Below are 21,992 nucleotides of genomic sequence, written 5' to 3'. Positions count from 1 at the left end.
AGATGGTTAATATTTCTTACAATGCCACTGTATATGGGCAGTAGTGAACATTTATCCACCCATGGCCCATTTACCAGTCTATCTACAATAATAAAAAAAAAACAAAACAAATAATCCATATTTCAACAACCCTGGCATTACCAGCAGTACCATATACGAGCAGGGTGAAAAACTAATGGGACACAAAGTAACAATGGAAAATTTTGAATATCGGAACAAAATTTCCGAGAAATTTTCAATATTGAAATAGTTTTAACGACACTGTACATAGCAAGCTGTTTTATTTTACAAAAAACATTTTTAATTATTAGTCACTTAAAAATGTATTTTAATAATATTCAACGAATGTCAAATGTTATTAAAAAAAAGTACTAACAAATCATAAACACAAATAAATCGATTAAAGTATTTTATAGTCTATAATATATCTAAATACAATTTCGATTTAAATACTTTGGTATATTATGTAGTACAATGGACATCCAAACGTTTCATATTTATTTAAAAGTTTGACAAAAAAAAATAATCTGATCAATTTATTAAAGACTATAAAATAGACACAATGTTAACTTTTGAACTTAAAATATTATTTGAAAAGTCAATCAATTCAGTACAGTAACAGCCTGTGAATGTCCCACTGCTGGGCTAAGGCCTCCCCTCCTTTTCTGAGGAGAAGGTTTGGAACTTATTCCACCATGCTGCTCCAAAATTTCAGTGAAATTAAACATATGCAGGTTTTCTGACGATGTTTTCCTTCATCGTCAAGCACGAGATGAATTTTAAAAATAAATCAGCCTCACTTATTAAACGTTGCTTAGTGATCAGTTAAACAATGATGCGTCCTCTTCTATCATATGTCAAATCACTAATGACAGAAAGAGCGAAATCAGTATTTAATTAAACAGCCGCTAAGCAACTTTTATAGTAAGTTCGTTCTTTTTTATTTATTAATGAAATTATAGTTTAGTTCGAAGTTATGTTTTTTTAAGCATACACGAATGGCTTGTCAAATAACAAGGTAATGTACAAAAGTATATAAATGGAGTTTATTTTATTCTCTTCACTTCATTCTTATAATTACAATTTATGATTACAGGCACAAGTGACATAACATCTTAGTTCCCAAGTTTGGTGGCGCATTGACGATATAAGCGATGGTTAACATTTCTTACAACGCCAATGTCTATGGGCGTTGGTGGAGGCTGTGTAACGAGATTACTAAAAAACAGAGACGCAATAACGAATAAAAAAATAAAAAAGTCCAGAATATTTGATACAAAACCAGACCCACAACCGTCATTAGTTTAGATCAACGTGTCGTTGCTTTATACAGGGGGTTCGAAACCAGGCGCGCATGCATAATTTACAAGGTTAAAACACATTTAGTCCTCTACTCGATTTGTGCCAATAGCATAGTTGCTAATTCCATCAACGGATTTACATTTAGTACGGAATTATACAAGTGTTACTTATTACTCGATAACTACTAGAATATCATAATGTATAGAACAGGCATAATTGTACTGAATTTCACAATCTTATACAGGTGCACTAAAATATTTATTACGTATGTATATACATATATGACGAAATTACATGCAAATAAAGTAATTATATCATTTGAGATGTATTAATTAAAAGTAATTTGGAGCTTATTCCACCAACCCGCATTGGAGCAGCGTGGTGGTATAAGCTCCAAAAACCTTCTCCTCAAAAAGGGAGAAGAGTCCTTAGCCCAGCAGTGGGACATTCACAGGCTGTTACTTGTGAATTAAAAGTAAAGTAAGGTAGCAGGCAGCTTCATACACATGTGTTGTAATGTCATCCAGTACGATGTTCTTCTTCATCACTGAGCATGAGATCAAAATTAGATAAAATTTGAAGTTTGCTCTAAATGTAGATTCCACGGGGTAAAACCGACAAGAAATTCAATAGTTACTCTTTCGACCCATTAAATATGATCTAGTTATATTAATAAAAAAATAGCTCAGCGACTAATAAGTTGAAGTGACAGTTGGCGTGTACCATATCCCGGAACACCGGGCGCTATCCTAATTACCTATCAGGTAATCTTATCCACAAAAACCACTGCGCTGACCGTCCTCATTACGGATCGGAGAGGTTGCAGGATCCCTTTCACATACGCTTACTTAGACCATTTTATCTATATTTCCTAATAAACATCTAATGTATCCTTGTGAGGATTTAAAAATAAGTTCCTTTAATTTACGATGTTACTAATTAAAAATAAAAATAAAGTAAGCTATGATATCTTAGTTTAAAATAATTTTATTTTAAAATGAAACGTTATGTCTATAATAAATTGTTCTGTAAAATACGCTCTTCGTGCGTGCTTGATGAATTCTTTATCAAGTTGATTACACGAGAACCAATCACGTGGGAACGTATAAGTTGATATCACCTGTTTTAAAACTATATATGTAATTGTAAATTTTCACTCTGTATTTTATTCATTTAATAAACAGTTTTCCGGCTCTCCACCTATTTTATGAGACATTAATTAAATTTAACAGTGTCAAATGGTCACAAAATTCAAACAGTTTTCGAAACAAAAACAATGGTCGAACAACATTAAGAAAAAAGTTGTCACAGTTAAACAGTATAAATAAAATATATACAAAAACGGCCTTACGTATAAACGTTGTTTTGCAGGTACCTAATGCCGTGTCTTCTTCTTTCGAATGTCAAATCAATAATGACTGAAAGGGAAAAATCAGTGTTGCACTGAATCGTACTAAAACAATTAATGATTTTTGATCTAGTCGCTTGCTTTTAAGACCGCAGATCCCGAGCACCTGCCCGGGTCGGACCAATAAAAAGGTAGTGAGCTTTAAAAAAGTATTGTTATTATAGATACATAAACTAACTAACCAATTAGTGTGTATGTCGTTTGATTGAAATGATATAGAGAAACAACAAGCCAACAAATTATCTATATGCGACACAATCGACATTTAACTGTCGTATTGGATAACGTATTATTTCCGAAAGCGTAGCTAAATGCTGAATCATACTCATGAAATGTAGATACTTGCTTGGGTGATCAAAACGTCGATGAAGGGCTAAGTATATATATGTATATCTGTGTACGCACAGTTTGGCATGAGCACGTCAGGGATTTTAGTGCATTTTTGAATTCGGAAGTTAATTTAAAAAGGATTGCTAGGCTCGGTGAAAATCAAATAGCCGTTTCAAGATCATCAGTTTGTTTTCTCATTTATCTTGATAATTGATCAATGGGCTTATGCGCAATTTTTTTTTATATTCAATAAATCAAATGTCGATGAGAAAATAGCTACAAAAATCAGCTGTGAAATGATTTTGTATTACATACACCTATTCAAAAAAATTAAATTAAGTGTCTATCTGTGATTTCAAAAAAACTGCCCGTTTTTAAGTTAATATGTAATAATATATATAATAAATTATAAATTCAATATATGTATATAATAAATTATAAATTCAAATAAGTAAATTATTAGACAGAGAATTTCAAGATACCGGTTAGTCTTTATTTTATCTATATCTTATTGACTGAACCGTTGGCGCAGTTGGCAATGTCCCTGCCTTCCGGTACGGAGTTGCGAGATCAATTCCTACTATTAATATTATGTCTAAAAGTATGTATATACATCCATTTATATAATATATATATATATAATTATATTATACATAATATACATACAACATAGACTACAATGGTCTGCAATGGTCTGCATAGGTCAATTTAAACAACAACGAAATAAAGATGAACAAGAATTTTGTTTCAAATCATATCGCAAATTGAACTGCGTCATGAAATTTGATATGATAATATTATATTCACGACTAAAATTATTTCGTTACAGAACACTGAACAGCGAGGTATCATTATAGTGGAGGCACGAACCGGACCGAGTACGAGAGTGTAGAAAATAAATTGCACGTACTCGGAACACCAAAATCTCAGTATTCTTATCCCGTTGACCTATTTCAACACGTTACATTATTCCACAATAGTGCCACGAAAACGTTGGCCTTACGACCGTTTTGTGACACCGTGTCGTCGTTGCACAGCTGAATTTTTATAAACAGATAATGGAAATATGTGATGTGAGCTTGTAAACTTTTGTAAATATCTACCAAAACTGTTGCGTAATTAAACAAATTGACTCCAGAAATCGATTCAATGTAAGTGTCGAATATTGTTTCAATTACTTTTTAGATATAAATTTAATTATATGAAGTCACGAACCGATGTCTTTATGCATAATCACATTACGACTATAATGCTATCTAAACCAAATACGTCTAATCTAATAGGTATGGAAACTATTATAAGCATTTTATACCATAGCCGTTTATGAATTACAATTAAATAGTATTTTAAATAACAACTAATTTATCATACATAACATTTCAGACAAATTTAATCTTACATTTTCAAGGCAAGTGTGTAAATGTAAATACTGTATTATCACTTTTTTCTATAAAAAATATATTGTTAGATATATCAATTAATCATATTAATACCAGTCAGTAATTTAAACATAATAATAAGACGTCGTCATACTCGTATAATTAAATTCATTTTATTCATATGATAGTTTTAATGCTTCAGTTCTTTTTCACAATATCAAGCCGGCACGTCCGCTAAATGTAACTTAATTCGTTTAATTAAAACCATCAAAATTTCACTAAAATTCACGGGGCTTAGCTCGCTAACGTTGTTCGCATGATTGGTTATGTGCTAACCACGAATTTTGTGAGTTGAATTATTTCAGAACATTGCGACCATAGTATTTAATTCAGTACTCACTTTATTAAATTCAATGAAAGTTGGAAAATTTCATTATCAACTATAACATTGCATTTAACAAACCAGCTATAAATACACATTATAAAAACCAGAAAAAATAAAGCTTAAAATGTAATGTTTGTTCTGACCGCAGATTAATGGCTCTAAAGTATGCCATTATTTTGTAATGAACTGTATTCACCACGATGTGGACGGTGATGCTATCCTTTTAAAGTTTGGTGCATATAGCAGGCGTTAAAGTAATATTGATATTTACTTTACATGAATTCACGTAAATCATATACACCGCGGTGTTTGAGGAACAAATCCAATCAACCAAATCTCAGGTAGCAACTTCAATCCAACGCAGCGCAAACATCGTTAACGGCTTTAACACATATAATATCAAAAACGAAAAACGTGTATTAGTAATTGTACAAGTAATGTTATTATTAATAAACGTTACAAACATGTTCTAGTAAATGGATTATAGGCCGTTTTTAAATGAAATTTATGCTTTAGGTAAGATGTAGATAAAATGAAATGATAAATTTAGTCAATCCATTAGATAGACAATCAAATTAGATATTAGTATTATAATGGTCAATTTTGTTTTAGAATGGGTTTTACCGACAAGAAATTTGGAGTACCAGCCAGGAGTAATTAGGAAGAGGCTGTGCTACAAAGGTAGGTCCTGCGCCTGTTCTGTTTCGAAACGTATTGGATTACCTTTCCATCGAACAATTAGAGTAAAATAAATATTGCATCAGTGTTTGTGCATAAGGTTTGTAGTAATATCTCTTGTTGTGAAGTTGACTTTTTATTGGCCGTGTTGATTGGCCGTCATAGCTTAAAATTTAAATCGGAGCACATAATTTATGTTAATAAAAACAACATTCAATTACGCCAGTTCCTCCAACAACAGTGCTATGAAGACATTCATTTGTTTTAAAGGAAACAAAAGAATTTAACACATTACACCGATATAAGTACAATGGAAATTATTCAGAATCTTCAAATACCTAATAATATTCTATTTTAATAAGTTCCAATTATAGTTATAATAATCGTTACTGGCTGATTAGTAAGAATAACTCCATAAAAAGGTATGGGTAAATATACTCTTAAGCTACGAGATTATATGTTAGTAGCTATGTTTGGGACAGATTTATTATAGGTACTGCTAGAGATTTAATAAGTTGACCGTTAAATAATCCACATAATATCGCGGTCTCATACAAAATCCAGTTTACGATGCGGATTAACGAGAAACCTTCGGCGGATCAATGAAGGGATTTCGCTGTGGCCGTCAACCCTTTATGAACTAAATCCTTATAAATGCCTGCTTAATCGACTTCGGTTTTTTTTTTCTATTTATATTAAATCGTATACTGAATTATACTTATAAAGGATTTTTTTCCTGTTAAAGCAAGTAGATATTGTAGGTGTATCTATTAAGAGTGTAAATGTAATGAGGAGACTTTTTGGTAATCCGTAACGGAAAAAAAAACTACTTAACCAATATACATAAAACTAATACCAGAAGATGCGATGCGTTTCGGATAATGTGATATATGGTCAAAATCTGGGCAATGTCTGTTAACGGTTTTGTTTGTGACTTATATTAAAAACATGGCAGGTTTTCATCTACCGCATCCCGACTACTAAACTTCTAGTAAGCAGTAAGCTTCTCATCAGTTATACTCGGTAGAATCTATATTCCGACAGGTTGTAGCCTTGCATTAAATTTTTTCTAGTAACGCAACTACTTATAAGAGAAAATTTTAATAAAAAAAAACATTTTGCCTTTACTGTTTCGAATAAAGAATAAATAAATAATAAAAGAAAACGTTATCAACACAACGTCTCAAAAAAATACCCAAGATTACTCCTACTGCTACATTAAAATGATATAAGGCTCGAGTACTATCTAATTTACATAAGGGATAATCTTGTTTAATGGCGACAGGGATGCAGAGTGGGGACCCGATAGGATGTCATAAATCAAACAAAAAGTCACTATTACTGTCATTTCACGTAGTATCTAAAATATTATAGCATCCAAATTTTCTTTAGTGGGTATATCCGCTATATATATAGACAATTAACAGCAATTGGCAGTTAAATATTTAAGGTAAACTATACAGTATAAAAAAAATGAACTTTTTGAACCACGCTGTGTAATTAATGAACGAGTCTAAATTTTATCTCTTAGTGTCGAATACGAGATAAATCATAAACGACCATGTGACAACTCAGTAAGTATTTAGATTTAAAGAGATCTTGAGGTAGAATGTAAGTGTTCTATCTATATAACCATATTTTCATTTATAAATGAAATTATAGGACCATAATTTGACGGATTAATTTGCTTCAATGTTATGTTAAATATTATGTCAAATTATATTTTTTAATTTTATTTTAATAAGTAGGTAGACTAGCAAATGACCATCTGATGATGAGTTGTCACCACCACCTATAGACATTGACTCTATAAGCAACTATTAACCAACCCTTACAACTTCAATGCGCCACCAATGTTGTGAACTAAGATGTTATATCCCTTGCGTCTGTCGTTACACTTTCTTAATCACCCTACAAACACTAACAAACCAATACTAAGTATTGCCGCTTAGTGGTAAAATATATGATGAGTGAATGGTACCTATTCAGACACCGGCTGCCGGACAGACGGCTTTTTTTTCAGCCTTTTGCCGTCCATTGCTGGACGAAAACCTCCCCCATAGAACGCCAACCATCCCGATCTTGGGCAGTCGGCATCCATCCCGTACCTGCCACCTTTTTTAAATCGTCGGTCCGTCTTTTACCATCAAGCAAAACATGGTATGCATATTAAGTATATTAAAAACAGATTGAGAACAAAATTATTTCATAAAAACATTCAGAAGCCTACATAAATAATATATTTTCGGAATTCGTAGGAAAAAGAAGACGTTTCGTTTCAATTAAGCTCTAGAACGATTTACCTTTCCTTCTCTCTGTTTTGATTGATCCCTTGTTGTAAAGTATTAAATGTTCTCTAAAAACGATTAATTCCTGACAAACTTGTATTATTATACGTACATTTCTACAAAAATCAATATACTTTGTAAATTACAAATCATATTTTCTGAGCACATCTTTTCTAAATAATAATTACCAATATCATGGATTACTTTTGAAATTACATTTGAGAGTGTATATTTCAAAATAATTATTTTAATTTTCGTAAATATTTCCATTTAAAGCGAACGTAATTCATATTAAGCCAAGGATCATTTCCAATCATGATACGATTTCGTGCTATTATATTCTCATTTTATTAAGCGGTATCATACAAACAATAAAACAGGAAAGCAATAATTACGAAACAAATGCATGGTCAATTTTCCCAGTTCCCAGACAACATTTCAGGTGAATTATATCACAGTGTAATACAACAAAATGTACCACAACTGCTTCCATGGGTACACGGACTCTCATTAAAGAACAATTAATGAGGGGTAGAAACAAAAAACCACACCAGCCACGCCATCCGCTTGGCCCTAATGAATGTAGTCATGCGTTTTATTAAAAGGGATGTGTATTGCTCGCGTAATTTTAATAACAACATCGTTATTACAAAGTATCCAAGGATGAATATCAATGGAAGCAGAACTTGTTCATTTATAACATTCGATATGGCTATTATATGCGATGAAATGTTTGTGGCATGTTTACATTGGACTGAAATATTGTAACAGAACTGAAGTCAGCCTCAGATACCATGATGATGATTGATATCAAGGAAATCGCATATATTATGCGATTAATAATACTGCATGAAGGTGATTGTATTAATATTTTAAATATTATATAATATTTTATTTATCAGTCAACACTGCACGTTGAATATTAACAATTGTTTATTTACCTATTTAAAATGCAAAATCATTTCGTGTATCAATATTAATTATTTATGATATATAATAATAATAATAAAATTAAGGTACAAAACCATAAAAAAGAGTTAACAATATCATAATTTGGTGAAAAGGTTGTAGTCTCAGCTAGGCTGCTTATCAGTCTACGCCTTGTACATATGCTGCCAACACAAACGCTACATTCAGTGCAGTAAAAGGTAAAAGGAGATAAAATTACTTAAATAATAAAAGTTAATACAATTTATAACACGCACAATAAGCTAACATAAAAGAAAACATGCGGCATTACTAAAACAGTGAGGTTTTTTTTTTTAATTCTAGAAAAAGGAAAATATTTGATATTGAATAATATATATGTATATATATATAGAAATAAATGTATAGAAAAAAGAGAAGGCCTTAGTCTAGCAGTGGGACATTAACAAGCTGTTACAGTTACTGTTATTTAGATAGGCCAAGATAAAACAGTTCAATAATCTTTTCTTCTTCAGCTTGTCAACCGATTGTCTTTTTTTCTGTTTGGTAGTTTTTGACGAACTTGAGTAATATCAATAAAAAAAATAGATATAAATATGGTATAATAATAAATGAAAAATGTTTGAAATATGAAAATTCATATAATTAATTATGTTTTCCTTAAATTTACGAGAATGATTATTTATTATGATCCGATTTCGACCACTGGAAAACTAGTGTATTTAAAAAAATACCTTTTCGTACATAAAGACGAAATAAAAGAAAAGAATCAATAACTATATCTAGAACAGCCAACGATTTATCAAATATTGTGAAAAATTTTTTCAATAAAATTTCGATATCTTGAATACAATACAGGATCAATATAACAAGATATTGTTATGAACGGGTCCGCATTGTTGGAGGAGAACAATACGCGATGACAATTCAAAGGATTCAAGATTTCGATCAGGCGATAACTCTACGGAAGTGAAATTTCTACTATTAAAGATTCCTACGGTGGATTTGGTCGAATCTATTTCGAATATTATTCAACATCTTGATTTAAGCATTTGATAAAAGATTGTTATGAAATTATAATTACAATTATTCGACCGTAGTCGTCGAAATGTAAAATTTAAGAAAAACATGGAGAACTTTCTAATTCTATCAACTTCTCTACCATGCTACGCTACCATGAATATATTTGTATGAATACCGATCTGCTTCCAATATTTATTTTTAAAATACTAGATTATTTAAATAATAATAGGTTACGATTACGTACAATTATATTCATTATAATTTCGAATATAGAGAGGGAACGGTCATGTGTTTTTATGTGACTTATGAAATCCAATTTTATATTACATATTACATAATATCTTCAATGTATAAATATCGGCTTAAGGCTTTAGAAAACTTCTACATTTTTATTAAATTGCAATAAATTTGAAAAAACACAATGAATATAATGTGGCAATGAATAACTTTTTTTCTATTTCCTCCGATATATATCTATATATATATAACACATTTGTCATACATTAATATCAAGTAAATGCTTATTCGGAAGAAATTATTTTGCAAAACGATATCCTATAATCTGAAAAAAAAACCAAGAAACCTTTGATTTGTCTAGATGGTATCTTCTGATGTATTAAGACACAATTATGAGATGTCAAACGCCTTATCTTGGACAGGCATTTGCTAGTTTGTTGATTACTTTGAACCCGATAAAATCATGATAATATTATTAAAAGGAAATCTTAATTTTATTCAGTATTAAATATTCACTTTTAATTGATACGAATAAATTATGTTACAAAATTTCATGTAAGAGTGTATTTAAGAAATAATATATTTTTATTGAACAGTTGACTATAACGCAACTTTTTTTTGAGACAATGCTACGATAATTTTTATATCTAATTTAATAGTCTACTATAGTGTACATTTTACATTAAAAATATATTATAACTTAAACAATATGATTTGATCGCAGTAAAATATTATTTTGCGGTAATTCAACGACTTTATATTTACAATGTAAATTGTATTTTAATTCAGTATGATATGGTAATCCATTTTCACTGTAATATTTACCAGATGTACACCATCAATGTTTGCGTATCAAAATACGTAGCGAAAGGCGTTTATTATTAATTTTAATGTGAATAATGGAAAAGTCATAGCGTAATTAATATGGAATTATGTTAATTTAATGTATTTTCTCCGTTGTTTTTAATATAAATTGTTATGCATATTGTTGTTATGAAATTGAAATAATTATAACCAAGTAAATAACCTTTGGAGTCTTTGGAGTGAATATTTATTAGATATACATAAGTAAATATTTTATTATAATAAAAAAATATAGTTGGAGTTTTATTTGATATTATAATATAACAATCATTATACAAATGTGCTCATGTTTTATAAATAGCATTATAGTTAAAATATAATAACAATATAATTAATTAGATATTATGATTTTCGTATTAAATCCCAGGTAAAAACTGAGTAGTATACTTAATTGGGGAAAACATTCTAACATATTTTTTTTATTAGGGATGTGCGTTTTTGACTGCACGTGATGAAAAAAATAGACTTGTTTACATAACATTCGCTATGCTGATTGGAGCAGCGTAGTGGTTTGACTAGTTGAAACATCCCTTCCCTTAACCTGAGTGGTCTTTGTTTTGCAGTGGGGTATTGTTCAGGACTGTTACTTTTTTTTTTTTATAGAATAGGAAGGTGGACGAGCATATGGGCCACCTGATGGTAAGTGGTCACCAAACGCCCTTAGACATTGGCATTGTAAGAAATTTCAACCATCGCTTATAGCCAATGCGCCACCAACCTTGGGAACTAAGATTTTATGTCCCTTGTGCCTGTAATTACACTGGCTCACTTACCCTTCAAACCGGAACACAACAATATCAAGTATTGCTGTTTTGCGGTAGAATATCTGATGAGTGGGTGGTACCTACCCAGACGAGCTTGCACAAAGCCCTACCACCAGTAACTTTATAACTTAACTTACTTTATTTATATCACTAATTTGGTACAATAGAAACTTTACTACCTTTAGAGTTTGTAAGTTGCCAGTGTTTACAATGCCGTGCCCCAGAAAGCACGCATTACAGTTAGTGTGCACGCACTCCTAAGCTCGATTACTAGTCGAGATTTATCATGCTATCGGGTTATGAGAGTTAATGAATAGAGAGTGCACTTGGCTTTGAGCACACTCTTATATTGTATAATATGACCTGCATAGTTGACTTGTCTCTCCAGAAATCATCAGAAGGAGGTCATCATCATTACTAAGTAAATGTTATATGTGAATATTTTATATAATGTTAAAGTTTATTTGTTGGTTTGTCCTTCTTTAAAGCGAAAGACTGACGTGATTTATCACGTAGACCATTTAAGTAAAGTAACAGCCTGTTAATGTCCAATTGCTGGTCTAAGGTCCCCTCTCCTTTCAAAGAGATTATTTGAATCTCATCATCAATTATTGGCACATCGCGTCAACGCGGGCTAGTGAATACACATGTGATAAAATTCCACCCGTCACATGCAGGTTTCCTCACATTCCTTCCTTCACCGCCGATTTTGAAATGAAATATAAACACAAATTATAGATATGAAAATTTTATCATGCTTCTCCAGGTTTGAACCTGTACACCTAAGAGTCAAGCACTCTAACCAGTGAGCCAACTTGGCTCTTTAAGAGTGACATGGCCTAAATTTTAATATGAAAATGCACGGAATCGATTCTATCAATGTGACGACTTGAAGGATGAGTGAGTTAATGTAATTACAGGCATAATATTTTGTAGCAAATTAAAGACAATAATTAATACTACTGATACACTATATCGCCTATACATAATATAGTTCGCGTTTTACGTCTAATTTAATTATACGAAATGTGAATTCAACGTGCTTGTAAAAGAAAGAACAAAAAAAGAATTGTTTTAGTTTGAATTCGGTTAAAAAAATGAGGTTTGAATGAACTAGTAATATTCCTATTTACCCCACCATTTAATCGTCAAGCTCGAGTTCGGAGCGGGGGGGGGGACCACAATAGAACAAGGAGTCGAATCGAATCGAACCTGTGATTTTCGCTAGGGGTAAACGAAAACTCCATCCGTAAACGAAACTAATATATTTATTAACTATTCATTAAAAAAGAAAGACAAGAAAAATGTTTTTCTTTGATTAACCTTAAGAGTTTAGCGGATAAGCTCTCTGTCTAAGCAATAAGGCCTCTTTAAGACCCTCTTGTCAATATTATGTGTGTAATAAAAAGTATTTGTGTGAAATTGTTTGGCAGTTTACAATTCTATGAACGACAGCTTCTATTATAAACAAAATCACAAGCCGAGTAGTGGTATGTATCATTTGACTGTGGCAATATCGATTACCTCGCCGGTTATTCTTAATAACCATTTAAGCCGGTGATAACACATGACAATTAAAATTTTCATATAATAATCCATATGAATTAAAAGTTACAATCTTATATACTTGCAATTATAAATTCCTGAATGTGGGATTCAAATAAATTGGCATTTTTTATTAACGCATAACATTGTTTATTTAATTCAAAATAAAATACAATAACAACGGAATGTTAAAGGGTAACGTTTGTTAGTTTAATTGAAAATATTTTTTAAATTGGAGGTAGGAACATGGGCAATTTTATAGTACATTTCTAACAATTTACTACTGCTTTAATAAAGGTGATCGAGTTAACAGTATTACAATAAATAGCAATAAAGGGAAAAGTTTGGTATTTTTAAAAGCATTACTACAGATTTTCCTTTAAGTTTTTCTCGAGAAATGGACGTTACAATCGATTATATGAAAGGATCTTTAATTATATTATCATTGGAATAAATTGAATTGAATAAGGATATGTAACATAAGTTGCACATCAATACATGCACATCGAACAATTGATACGTGCTTTGAATAATGTATTGACTGACAGCAAATCAATAGGTTATAGAAATGTTTACAGTACATAATCACATGACCACATTATGTAAAACGGGGTAATTGAGCTCCCAAAATTGAAATTATCCTATTTAGAGAGTCTGAAGCGGCGTGAACTGGTGCTCGGTAATTAGCGTGCATTGTTAGGCGTTTATATTTACGGTGGTATAGCTTGTTTAGGCTATTTATGCTCATCAAGGATGGGATCACCCGATTTAAAGCGATCGATGTGTGTTCCATTGATAATTTATTAAATTTTTAAAACTTTTAATGTATAGTAACGGAAAGATGAGTTCTAAGAACATGCAATTTATATTTTATAGTTTTAATAACTCGGGCCCTATGAATGAACGGTTTTTAATTTAATATGGTTAACAATAATATTTTCAAATAGTGATATATGTTTCAAATGGGATTTATTTGCAAACAGTATTAATGTTATTAGTTATTTGTTTAGCGAAAGAATGAAAATGTTGTCTATTAAATTAAATATATACGTTAGTCGTATGTTCAATGTTACGATGCCAGAAGCGCGTTACGGTAAACGCGGGAAATATTAAACCAAGATCAAATGTTAGAAGATGGAGTGTTAATTTATGACGCTATTTAATACAATCTGTATGCATATATGGTTACAACGTTTCTAATTCTAAAATGTATATAAAGTTATTTATCAAATTAATATAATTTATATTCATTTCACGTGAGTAGCATGTTGTTAAAATGACATATGCACTCTCATAATTATAATAAATGACGTATATAAAATAAAATATCGCTTAAACTACCAAAGAGTTCAGAGTAAATGGTTTATCAAATACAAAAACACAATTACAGTTTACAAGAATGTAATATTTCAATTTGTTATTTATGATTAATTATATAAAAATAAAAAAGTATGTTATTTAAAAATATAATCCATATCAAAAGATTCGTTGTTTTACATTGAATCATAACGTAAATAAACGTTTTTGCAAGCACATGCAACTGGACAACGTCGATTCGATTCAATAAAATTGGCTGTATCAGCATTTTATAATTTGCAATTTGTGCACAATACATTGTTACAGATGGGAGGACTCACCGTTCGAAGTCCGCAGGCCGGCCATGGTTAAATTAAGCACGTTACATATCGTCACGGTTGGTGATTTATTTACTTTAGAATGAAATATCGCAACTGCCATTCACACTGAAACTTCGTTACTTACGAGACCGGTGATATAAACGAAAACACACAATACACAGACGCGATTACGAAAGCACGCGCATCGGCTGACGAGCGAACATAGACACGTCTTACCCCGGCTAGTAAGCCGGCGTTACTGCCCGGCGCCCGCCCGACACGTGCCCCCGCCCGCCCTACAGAACCTTTCTTTGTTTCGCATCCCCTCCGCGCGTGTTGAACAAATTTTAATCTTATTCTTGCGTTCTCCAATTGACTCGACTCAACTCGTCTCTAACTCCGTTCGACGACGCGGATGTGATAATTGGGGAGCGTTTGTCATCACGACTTGTAGAGCATCTCGATATAATTGAAAGTTGTGTTTTGTGAAGGGGTCTTTTTATGGTCAGATTAGGCGTAGCTTCCCATAGTGATGATAACGTTTTTTACGCATATTTGAACCGCTATTTAAATTCATGCTCTGATTATTATAATATAGATATGAATAAATAAAACAAAAAGGTATGCTTTGTTGTTGTTTTACTGTTTTAAATATAATTATTTATATGTAACTTTGTATTATTATCAATTATGAAACTCATAATTTTGCTTAGCAACATCAAATAATAATAATGTTTTGATATTCAACGTAATGAAGGTGAACTCCTAAGATAAATTCTGAATGTAAAGAAACATATTTATTTGTTCTAATTAAAAAGAATGGTAGTAAATGTCTTGTACGATAGCTTTAAAGTAATTGATATAAATTACTTTAAATATCTAAATTAGAAACTTTGATTTAAGTAAAGTACTTTTTTAAATCAAACTACTCGTGTATATTAATATGTTGATAAATATTTACATAAATAATATTAAAGTGAATAATCATATTCGTTATTATTTATATATTTTTTTGAAAATATGTTTTCAAAATATTCTGTCAAATTATGTTATTTATTATATTAAAGCAAATAATAAATGCATTTTATTATTGCAAATGGATATTATTAAAAACAATATTTGATAGATAAATGATGTAACGTAATTGTAGCAACATTTGAGTGAATAGTTTGGTCTTTGATTTACAAACCAATCAAGTTTGTAACTATAAAAATTTGGAAAGACTCAACATTTTTACGTCTTCCGGGTTTCCCCGGGCCTTTACAATTTTTCTGAAATAGACAGTCGTTTTTATTTGTTTGAATCTATAAAAAAAATTATCATTGCGATGCGAGTACTCACTCGACTAACTCGTACAAAGTTTAATTCTCAAATTGCAAGTTAATTTTTTCAGCAATAAAGTTTTATAAATATTAATTGTACATACTTAGTAAAGTAATAAAACTAATCTATGCAAATATAAAAAAAGAGTGTTAGATTTTGGTTCGGTGTCAAATCTGGCGTAGGTTTTTCTAAAATCTGCAAAAACAATGCGAGGAGGTTTTTGTTGTAAAACGTCAAACGTATTTTGACGGTGTGTAGCGATAAGTTTTTTTTTAAATATAATTTACAGAACAAGGAGCAGGAGAAATAAAAAAAGCGAGCTCACAAAAGTTATTATAACTTTTCGAACGTCGTTACAATACGATTTTGACAAGTAAATTAAATTAAATTAAGTAACTCTCGATTGTCGACTTGAAAGCGCCGTACACGAGGTTACTGAATCTGAAAAACACCTGATAGTCACCCCCGTCCATAGACATTGGCACTGTACGAAAAATAGCCATCCCTTACAAAAGCAATGCGCCACCAACCTTGAGAACTAAGATGTTGTATATATATCCTCACTCACCTTAAAATAACGATACTTAGTATTGGCGGATTACTGTTTGGCGGTAGAATATGAGATGAGTGTGCGGTACCTTCCCAGGTGGGCCTTTTTTTTGTTTTTTTTTTTTCCGTTGGATAAACGCATTTACGCGTTTACTCCACATTAGTGGGTATGCGGGACTCGCTGGGGCTGAAGACGCCGGAATACCCACTAAAAATGGTTTTTAGTGGGTATTACCCACGATATACAGCGGTACCCACACCATCCTTTCGAGGGGGTTCGCATCCTATCGTGACGCACTGACGGTTGGCCCGCTAAAGCGGGCCTACATTCCTAGGGGGGTTCCCAGGGGATGGAGCACCACTCTTTCCCAGAGGGGCCTGCACTAAGTCCATTCACCAAGTATTATAGTATAAATACATTATTGTTGATATAGCGTTTAGAGACAAAAGATAGGAGCGTGTCCACGGTAGTGATAAGGGCCGAAATATGGAAATGTCTACGAATATTTATGATTGTGGTGTGTGTGATTTCAAGCGAGGCGAAGTGCCTTCGGAAGTTTGAGCGGCGAAAGGAAATGCAAGTTAGCTTACGTCAACACCACCCACACGAGTGTGTCAATGTTACGAGCCGTGGAAACGGAAAATGTATACTACATAGTCGTACCGTGATGAAAATGAAATTTGCTTTAATAATAGTTGCTTTTTGTTTTGTTATTTATGTGATCGTTAATATTAAATATTTATAATCATTATAAATGAGAATAAATTTGAAATCAATGTGACGATTATATGTTTTATTAGTTATAAATAATAAAATTATTTAATTTAAAAAAAATATCTTCACGGAACTATTTTGAATTGATAATATCTTTGTTAATATGACAAAAACTAAAGGGTCATGACTTAAGTATGTAATAAAGACGGACCGTAAACCGTTTAGCTTCTGAAACTTATGTTAATTTGATATATTTAATCCTTAGTACCAAATAACACATATGTGCTTAAAGTCAACTTGGCCCAGTGGAAAACGAAAACGAAGATTTCAAACGAAGGGTCATTGTTCAAGGTCATTGTTCTTCAAGTCCATGCAGGTATTATAATATTATCACGCATAAATAATATTTTATTGTCATGCTTATTATACATGTAAGATCACCTTATGCTTGAGGGTGAAGGAAAACATCGTAAGGAACTTATTTCCGCCAATCCGAGGTGGTGTACAATATATACGTGGGCAGAGGAAATTGAGCATTTGCCTATCCGTGAAAATATTACTAGCTATCAATGACATAAATGTTTTGATTAAAAACTGGTAGAAAGTCCGTCTGCGTAGGTACCACCAACTCATCAGATAATCTACAGCTAAAAAACCGGTTTAAAGTTTGAGTGAGCCAGTGTAACTACAGGCTTGTAGTTACAAGGAACATAACATCTTCGTTCCCAAGGTTTTTGGCGCATTGCCGTTGCAAGGAATGGTTAATATTTCTTACATCACCAATGTCTATGGGTGGGGGTGACCACCTAACATTAGGTGACCAATTTGTTGTGCCATATTCCAAAATAATACTTTCAAGCGTGCAAATTAAAGGCATTTATAAATTACTCATGAAAATTCGTTGACATGAAAGATTGTGAATGTAATTTGTATTTTAAATTAATATGTTTATAATATTGTTCTTATTATTTTTTATTACTGATATAAATATAAATGCATTTTGTAATATATACTTTAATTGAAGCATAGCAATCATTTTGCCTAACCCTAATCATAAGTTCCTACTTCGACGAAAATATTATGAAGATAGTGTTTTCGAAGCAACTCATTTCAATATATAACGTGTCACGTTGTTGTGACATTATTGCTACTTCTCTAGCTAGATAAATATTTAAAAATTTCCTTAATTTAAATTTTTCCTTTAGCAACGAGCAAGACCGAGCAATTTCAAGGAATTTAATATCCGCTCATTTAATAAAGAACATACGGTAACGACACATTATTTCCGTATACCTAAAATATTAACAGGGACGACAAGAAACGCCTTTTAAATTACCGTTTAATATTAACCGCATATAGGTTCACATATTACAACGATCACCTCATTTCATTACTGTTACTATAGACACAGAATATTTCATAACATAAAATACATTTTGTTAATCGATTTATGGTAAGTAATATTTTTTATATACATTTTTCATTACTTTGATGGCTAAGAATAACAGAACAATGCGTTTTTTTACCGATATAACTCAAACGGTAACGGCCCGATCCTGTAATTTAATTTACTATTTAATTTATATTATTTTCAGAATATAGCTTATATATTTTTTTCGACATAATTTTTATTTTAATCGTGAACATATTTTAAATAACTAAAGCTGTTTTCATTTGCGTTCATTAAAACTAGTTAGGCAATTGTTATGGACGATATTTTAAGAATATAAAATTAAAGTTATGCTCAGAGATAGTTCATATAAGTTAAACGAGTATAATATTTTCCAACAGGTTTTTTTATTAGTTCATCTTTGTTGATGTTTTAGAGAGCTGTACGTGTATTGTATTCTTTATTCAAATATGACTGTTATTTTTTTTATTTAAAGATTTTCTGATAGCTTAACTGCCGTTATTCGGTGCGTATAGTAAAAATTAAATCAGTCAGAAACAGAAGTAGTACGGTGAAATGAGCGACAAGTATCCTTATACAGAAGACTTCTAGCCTTGGTAAATTAACAGGCTGTTTTTTTTACTTTTTATTTTATTAACCAAACAAAATCATAACTACGACCCTCTATTAATTTTGAATTTTAATAAAAACGACATGTATTATCCTGAAAAAGAGATAAATAAAATGTATATTTAGATTTTTGTCGTATATAATATTTACACGACGACAATGTCGCAAAACCCAAATCACAATTGAAGTCTTAGCTTTACGAATGCATCCTTTCTAAGAGGATCGCATTTTATTGTACATCGGCTGCTAACAGATGCTACAAATCTCGAGCTCCGTGCCAACGCGACAATGAATAATGCATCGCCAATCTTGGTCCATAACTGCAACTGATACACTTAAACATATTACTCTTATATTGTTTCTACTATTACTTTGATAAACGAAGAAGATTTTAAAAAAATATACCTACATATTATGTAGAAATTAATCTAACTTTGTTTTGTTTTTATAATATGTTCTTAAGCCTAACATACTTACTTTACATAGTATCATTAACGTATAACAGATGTCGCACGAGTCGTATCAATTAACTGTTTGAAGGATTAAGATACAATGCAAGTTATAAAATACTAAAGACGTGATACAAAAAATAATTATAGTACATTGAAACTTTTAATTAATCTATTAACTTGATGATTAATAACAATCTCATCGTAGTTTAACTACAGCTTGTCAAAACATAAACGTTATAAATAATAAATTTATATTTCACTATACATCGCTTGCGCTCTTAGTAACATACATTACAAACCTTCAGCGTGATTGTACCGAAGCTTAAATGAATAATGCATGGCCAACGTAAGACCAACACTGCAACTGTTGTAAACATATTCCTTCTACTATTTATTACTGGCGATCCACGCGTCTTCGCCTCGATGCTTTTAAGAATGGGATCGTGTTGTTGTTTTGCTTCGATTTCAGCAATTCATTGGCACCGATATTTACGACATCAGAAGATATAATATATCCTGTATAAAGCCTTATTTATGAATGGTGTTTTTTTTTTCAACGCCAATGCTTTGTAATCCTTAGTTATAATAGATGTATTTAATATCTTATTGTTCTTAAAGAATACTTATGTATAAAATATACAGTTAGGCTTAATATGTCTTCGGTGCTAAGCATTGGAAGTAGATTCCAACAAGACTGAGTTATTTTCTATATCGTGTCTTTACTCACACAAGTATTCAACTTAACTAATAAAAGCATGTATGTGACTTTTATAAACCTCATAAAATTACAGACAAAAAATATTGTCACTCGATACCAAAGCACTACTACGCTCTAGTGATCGTATTAAGTCGTAGGCGCCGACCAAACCTGGCTTAATTAAACCGGTAGTGACGCGGCGGATCGCAACCGTTGCCTAGCAACCAGACGCTTTGAAGTGCGCCGATGATGGCACTCGATATCGTAGCGGGGAAGTGAGACGCGATGCTTAAAAAAGTCCCCTCACCAAATTCACCAAATTAGAGATCCGTATGTTATATTTTTAAACAGTTACAATGTATATCGCAAACGATATCGTGGTAATCACAGACAAGGCAAGACAGAGATCAGGCACAGGATTTACCTGTTTACCGAGAATTTCTTGAAAGAAAGACCAACTTTTTTATTCGATCAATCCGAAATTTGAATCAAAGACTTCGGGATCTGTACTATTAAAAGCTAGCCACTAAACCAACGAGATAGTTAAAGTTATATTAATACACAATATATAGACAGAACCCGCATTATTTTCGCGTATACTTCAACTTTTTTAGTTGGCCCAATGCGGGGGACGTCATTTGCGGAGCACATATTTGCTTTGCTACGCTGAGCGGCTTGAAAGGTGAAAACTTGTGTTCTTTCTATTACCTAGTAAATTAGGGCGCCCTTTACTGGTACTCTATGATGTTTAGAAGCAATTTATTTTATTTTGATTCCTTTGTACCTCAGCAGTCAAGAGATCGTTGATGTTATTAGTTACTCTCAAAGAAATTTGTACATAAAGAATATTCTAATTTGGTTGCTTTATTTATTTATTTGGTAACTATTATATATAGTTAAATGTTAAAGCAGCTAAATGTAGTAATTTATTATATATCATCTCTCTCTTGGATTTACAATTAGTATGATGAATATTTTGAAGAAGAAGCTGTTATTGATTTATATAATTTCATATGAAGTACTGATCATGTTTAATTTTTCTCTATCTCATTTTCTTGCTTAATTTGTTTTTTTTACTTCACTTCTATTTCGCGTCTTCTTTCTTTTAATATTTGTACTTAATACAATATTTTTTAATTTTATATTGAAAATATTGTTGGTTAAGTTTAATTAATATTCCTTATTTTATTTAATATAAATATATAAACACATTATGTTAAAACATAAATGTAAAAACGAAAAACAATTATAAAATGGAACAAAACACAGGATAACCATTGTACTTTAAATAATACAATTGAATAATAAGAAACGAAGGAATTGTGTAACTTAATTAAGGTAAAAAGCGTATAATCTCCTAAATTTACGGTACGGTAAGGTACTCTAAGGTATTGTATTGTAATTTTGTAAAATAGTTTTTTGTGATATTAATTTTATATATTCGGAAAATAAAAATTATTGTTTTTTTCTGTGCGCTTTAAATTTTACTT

The 21,992-nt window shown here is 31.3% G+C and overlaps 1 protein-coding gene across 2 annotated transcripts in view; it reads right to left on the bottom strand.

Annotated features, from left to right (window-relative positions):
* The window catches only part of LOC126771287 (CUGBP Elav-like family member 1), a 433,380-nt gene that overhangs the window by 286,675 nt on the left and 124,713 nt on the right, over positions 1 to 21,992 (bottom strand). Inside the window, exon 1 of one of the 2 annotated variants that reach the window (XM_050491093.1) lies at positions 14,768 to 14,948. The exons of the other annotated variant lie outside the window; for it this stretch is intronic. The gene's annotated coding sequence lies outside the window, so the exon portion shown is untranslated. Of the gene's footprint in view, positions 1 to 14,767; positions 14,949 to 21,992 lie in introns of those variants that run through there. 2 annotated transcript variants of the gene reach the window in all.

This window comes from Nymphalis io, chromosome 10, assembly GCF_905147045.1.
Source record: "Nymphalis io chromosome 10, ilAglIoxx1.1, whole genome shotgun sequence".
Lineage (NCBI taxonomy): Eukaryota > Metazoa > Arthropoda > Insecta > Lepidoptera > Nymphalidae > Nymphalis > Nymphalis io.
This window is presented reverse-complemented; position numbering and strand designations above follow the sequence as displayed.